Source organism: Triticum aestivum, chromosome 5D, assembly GCF_018294505.1.
Source record: "Triticum aestivum cultivar Chinese Spring chromosome 5D, IWGSC CS RefSeq v2.1, whole genome shotgun sequence".
Lineage (NCBI taxonomy): Eukaryota > Viridiplantae > Streptophyta > Magnoliopsida > Poales > Poaceae > Triticum > Triticum aestivum.
Genome location: NC_057808.1, coordinates 202,982,670 through 202,989,015, shown reverse-complemented (window position 1 = coordinate 202,989,015; position 6,346 = coordinate 202,982,670).

Here is a 6,346-nt window from a genome sequence, read left to right as displayed (position 1 = left end):
AGGAGAGAAGAGGGGGGGTATTTAAGGGGGGGGCGGCGGCGACTTGGGGAAGGGGTCGGCCGGCGGTGTCGTGCGGCGGCCGGACTCGGGCGGCGAGGTCCCGTGCGGGAGGAGGAGAGGCCGCGGGCGGGCCGTCGGCTGGGCCGTTGGCCCAGTCGGCGCGGGCGTTGTTTTTTTTTAAGTTCCGCGGAAAATATTGCGTAGAAAAAAATAAAAATCAGAAAAATATAAAATAAATTTTTCCCGTCTAGTTAGAAAATCTACAATAGGGTGAACATTTTTAAAATCAAAAATAAATATTTTTAAAACATGCAATATTTAATGCAATAAAAATTGCAAATAAAATCCAAATAAATTTCAAATAATGATATTAACATTTTTTTCCTCCAGTATTTCAATTGTTTTGGAGAAGTCATATTTTCTCCTCTCGTTTATTTAAAATGAAATATTTTTCCGAAGAGAAAAATAATTAAAACCACAATCCTCGTTGGAAAAATTAATTGAAAAAAAATTCGGGAAAACCCCCAACTCTCTCCGAGGGTCCTTGAGTTGCTTAGGATTAATCGAGGATTTGTCAAAATGCAATGGAAACATGATATGCAATGATGATCTATGTATAACATTCCAAATTGGAAATGTGGGATGTTACAAACCTACCCCCCTTAAGATGAATCTCGCCCTCGAGATTCGGGTTGGCTAGAAAACAGGTGGGAGTGGTTTTTCCCTAGATCCTCCTCTCGCTCCCAGGTGGCTTCATCCTCCGTGTGGTGACTCCACTGGACTTTGCAAAACTAGATAACCTTGCTGCGGGTAACTCGGCTGGCATACTCGAGAATCTTAACTGGTTTCTCCTCATAAGTCAAATCACTTTCTAGTTGAATCGCTTCCAGTGGCACAGTATCTCTTAGTGGTATCTTAGCCATCTTTGCGTGGCACTTCTTCAACTGCGAAACATGAAATACATCATGTACTCCAGACAATCCTTCGGGCAATTCCAGCTGTTAGGCAACTTCTCCCATACGTTCCAACACTCTGTATGGTCCGATAAAACGAGGCGCTAACTTTCCTTTAACTCCAAAGCGCTTCACTCCTCGAAGTGGCGATACTCGAAGATACACTCTGTCTCCGACTTCGTGAACTGTCTCCTTGCGTTTAGAATCAGCATAACTCTTCTGCCTGGACTGGGCTACCTTGAGCCTATCGCGAATCAACCTTACTTTCTGTTCAGACTCCTTAATCAAATCTGGTCCAAACAACTGACGGTCTTCAAAAGGGGCCATCTTCAAACTGGTTTGATAACTGTTGTTATATGAAAACTCCGCATATGACAAATTGTCGTCCCAACTAGATCCATAATCTAGCGCACATGCTTTCAACATGTCCTCCAAAATCTGGTTGACTTTCTCGGTCTGTCCATCTGTCTGCGGGTGAAATGCTGTACTAATTCCAGCCTGGTTCCCAATGTTTCATGTAACTGCTTCCAAAACATCGAGGTAAATTGGGTTCCTCTGTCTGATACAATGGTCCTCGAAACTCCATGCAAACATACGATCCTGGTCATGTATATCTTCGCCAACTTAGCACTGGTGTAAGTGGTCTTCACTGGAATGAAATGAGCCACTTTCGTCAAACGGTCGACTACGACCCATATCGAGTCATAGCCTGAACGAGTCCTGGGTAATCCCGTGATAAAATCCATGCCTATTTTATCCCACTTCCATTCGGGTATCGGCAATGGTTGTAGCAATCCTGCTGGCTTCTGATGCTCTGCCTTCACTCTCTGACATACATCACAAACTGCTACATACTCCGCAATATCCTTCTTCATTGCAGTCCACAAGAAAATATTCTTCAAATCCAAATACATCTTGGTATTCCCTGGGTGAATCGAGTATGGTGAATCATGGGCTTCTTGCAAAATCAACTTCCTGATCTCCGGATCATTTGGCACATATACGCGGTCTTCAAACCATAAGGTATCATGCTCATCCTCACGAAATCCCTTGGCTTTTCCTTTGCTCATCTTCTCTTTTATCTCTTCAATCTCCTTGTCTGTCTTCTGAGCTTCTCTGATCCTTTCCATCATGGTAGACTGAATCTCCAATGTCGCTAAATAGCCTCTAGGGACTATCTCCAAACATAGCTCACGTAGGTCCTCGGCTAACTCCTGAGGTAACTCTCCTGTCATGAGGGTGTTGACATGACTCTTGCGGCTCAACGCGTCTGCTACTACGTTAGCCTTTCCAGGGTGATAATGCAATCTCATATCGTAGTCTTTGATGAGCTCCAACCATCTCCTCTGTCTGAGGTTTAACTCCTTCTACGTGAAAATGTACTTCAAACTCTTGTGATCCGTGTACACCTCACAATGGTTTCCGATGAGAAAATGTCTCCATGTCTTCAATGCATGCACCACGGCTGCTAATTCCAAATCGTGCGTAGCATAATTATTCTCATGGGGTTTAAGTTGTCGTGAAGCATACAAAACAACTCTTCCTTCCTGCATAAGCACTGCTCCAAGTCCTCGACGAGAAGCGTCGCAATAAACTTCATAGTCCTTGCGTTGATCTAGTAGAATCAACACTGGTGATGTAACCAATCGATTCTTCAACTCCTGGAAACTGGCTTCACACTCCTCAGTCCAATTAAATTTGGTGTCCTTCTTCAATAGTTCAGTCATGGGCTTAGCAATCCTTGAGAAATTCTCGATGAATCTCCGGTAGTATCCTGCAAGTCCAAGAAAACTCCGGATTTCTCCAACTGTCGTGGGTGATTCCCAACTTGTCACTGTGTCAACCTTGGCAGGGTCTACTGCTATTCCTTCTCCAGAAATAACATGTCCAAGGAATCCAACTTCCTTCAGCCAAAACTCACATTTGCTGAACTTGGCATATAACTGGTGTTCTCTGAGCTTCTCAAGTACCAATCGTAAATGCTCCTCATGCTCTTCTTCATCCTTGGAAAAGATTAAAATATCATCAATGAACACCACGACGAACTTATCCAAAAACTCCATAAACACTTTATTCATCAGGTTCATGAAATAGGCCGGTGCGTTAGTCAGTCCAAATGACATAACGGTATACTCATACAATCCATATCTGGTGGTGAATGCCGTCTTGGGTATATCCTGTTCTCGAATCTTTAACTGATGGTAACCTGATCGTAGATCGATCTTGGAAAATACTTTAGCTCCTTGCAAGCGGTCAAACAAATCATTGATCGTTGGCAGTGGGTACTTGTTTTTGATGGTCACTTCATTCAATCCTCGGTAATCAACAACCATCCTTAGTGATCCATCTTTCTTCTCCACTAGAAGTACTGGTGATCCCCAAGGTGACGAGCTTGGGCGAATATAGTCTTTATCCAGTAACTCCTTGATCTGCTTCTTAATTTCCTCCAAATCCTTTGCGGGCATCCTGTACGGTCTCTTAGATATTGGCCCTGTGCCTGGCAAAAGTTCAATCAAGAACTCAATGTCTCTATCTGGTGGCATGCCTGGTAACTCTTCTGGAAATACATCCGGATAATCCTTCACCACTGGTACTTCCTCCTGTACAACTCCTGATAAGGAATTCACTTGAGTCCTCTTCGGCATATGCCGGGATACATACTTGATCCTTTTTCCTTCTGGGGTGGTAAGCAAAATCGTCTTGCTGGCACAATCGATGTTTCCTCCATACAACGATAGCCAATCCATTCCCAAAATCACATCCAAACCTTGCGATTCCAAAACAATGAGGTCTGAGGGGAAAACATGCCTACCAATGGCCAACGGTATCTGAAAACATCCTTGGGTGGCCATATACTCTGCTCCTGGCGAGGTTACTAACATGGGGCTTTTGAGGACTTGGGTGGACATCTTAAACTTGTTTATGAATCCCCTTGATATGTATGAATGCGATGCACCAATATCGAAAAGAACAGTTGCAGTAAATGACTTAACCAAAAACTTACCTATTACTGCATCAGGCTGAGCTTCAATCTCCTCCACGCTGACGTGGTTCACATGTCCTTTGTTGAACGGGTTCGGCTTCTTCCCACAGCTTCCATTGCCATTTCCATTTTGGGCTTCGGGACAATCGGTAGCATAATGTCCCGTCTTCTGGCACTTGAAACAGGTAATGTGACTTAGATCTCTCTTGGTTGGGGTAGATGGGTTGGTGCGGTTCTGTCCGTTTCCTCCTCCATTCCCATTACCATTCTTGGAGCCATTATGGTTATGCGAACTACCTCCTCCATGGGTATGCTGAAACTGTCCTCCCAGCTTCGGGGTAAATCGTGGCTTTTGCTGGGCTCCAGAATTGTACTTCCCTTGTCCATACTTCCTCTTGCGGTTTTCAATCTGCTGTTGCTTCCCTTCAATCATGAGAGCTCTATCTACCAGCTCCTGGTAGTTGTTGAAAGTTGCTACCATCAACTGCATACTCAGCTCATCATTCAATCCTTCCAGAAACTTCTCCTGCTTGGCTGCATCCGTAGCAACGTCATCTGGTGCATAACGTGCTAACTTACTGAAATCCTCCACATACTGGCCTACGGTGCGTCCTCCTTGGCGTAGGTTGCGAAACTCACGCTTCTTCATAGCCATAGCTCCTGCTGAAACATGAGCTGTACGGAAAGCTTGCTGAAACTGGTCCCATGTGACAGTGTCAATAGGATGCGTCGCTGTATAATTCTCCCACCATGATGCTGCGGGTCCATCAAGTTGATGTGCGGCAAAACGCACTCTTTCCGCATTTGTGCATCCTGCAGTGGTCAACTCCCTTCCAACTTTGCGGAGCCAATCATCTGCAACAATCGGCTCGGTGCTACTGGAAAACACCGGCGGGTTTAGCCTTAAGAAATGGGCTAAGTGGTCAACAGGTGGTGGTGGCGGTGGGTTGTTGTTGTTGTTGTTGCCTTGGTTCTGAACTAACACTTGCATTAGGGCATTCTGTTGCTGAATCAACTGGGTGATCTCTGGCGGAAAAACAAATCCGGTGTCGCGTCTCGGAGGCATCTGATAGGTTTAGAAAACATGAGAATTAAGAATAGAATGAGCTCTAGAGAGAAAACACTACCCATATGCTCATGAGACAAATTCAATCAATATCACTCAATCAATCCAAACAAGGCAAAACAATCGATCTAACTAGCGTTACAAAGTGCTTGAGCTATACTACTAAATGGGGGAAAACTACTACTGATATGGTGGTCTACTAGAAATTCTGATCCGTTGAAGACTCCATGATGTCTGCTCCAGCTTCATCAATCCATTCGTCTTCACTTGGTTCCGAGTCGGTGTCGTCGATGATGATGTAGTTATCCGGACAAGTGGATTCGTCGACTTCTGCTTTTGGCACTGGATTTCCCACGAATGCTCCAATCTTATTCCCCAGGTCGTCAATCTTCCCTACTAGTGCGTTGATTTCCTCCAAATAGTCTTCGCGGGTAGCCTTGAGTTCTTCTTGGAGTTCCTTGATCTTCGTGAATGCCTTCTTCAGTTCTTCCTTGTCCGTGCACATCTGATTCTCCTGGCGTCGAATATGTTGGTTCTGCTCCTGGATGTAAGCTGCAATTGATCCATCCTTCTTGGTCTTGATCATCTCCCATTGCGCGTCTCGACGTCCACAAATTTGATAAATTGTATCCTTAAGCTCCTGGTGATAGACTTCTCCAATGCGTCCCATGGCGATATGTGCGGCCATGCTCTTCCCTAAACTCCAAGTTGGTGCTTCGAAAACCAATCTCATGGCACTAAACATCCTTCCTGGAATGATAACTTGAATCTTCCAGCTCTCCTCTTCAGGTAATGTGGCGTTGTAGGTTCCGGTGATGCTTGGTATTCCTATGTTCAAGTACTTGGTGACTTCCTTCAAGTGTCGACCAAACGGCGTGTCTTCATCTGGTTGCATGAACTTGCTCCTTGCATTCGCCATTCCTAAAAGAGTAGAAAGTGGAGAGGGGTCAGAAATGAGAAGAGAGAAGCTTTCTAGGGCTTAAGCTTAGTGGTCGTGTCCTACAGTCAGCGTGTGCTCTGATACCAACTTTGTAGCGACCAGACCTCAAATGGCCTGTGCTGCTGTGCACCAGTGTCATCCCTGGATCAGTAATGCTGACACGCACAGTACAAATGGAGGATTTATAACAGAGTAGCAATCACACACTTATTACATCAAATATCTCCAAAGAGATTAAGTATGATAAACATGGCTTAAGGCCATCTAATAACGATAACAGTGGAAGACTTGGAAGATAAGTGAGTCCATCAACTCCAGCGGCATCACTGAGTATAAGACCACGACCTAAGGCACCTTACTCGTCGTCTGAAAAGTCTGCAACATGAAACGTTGCAGCCCGAAAA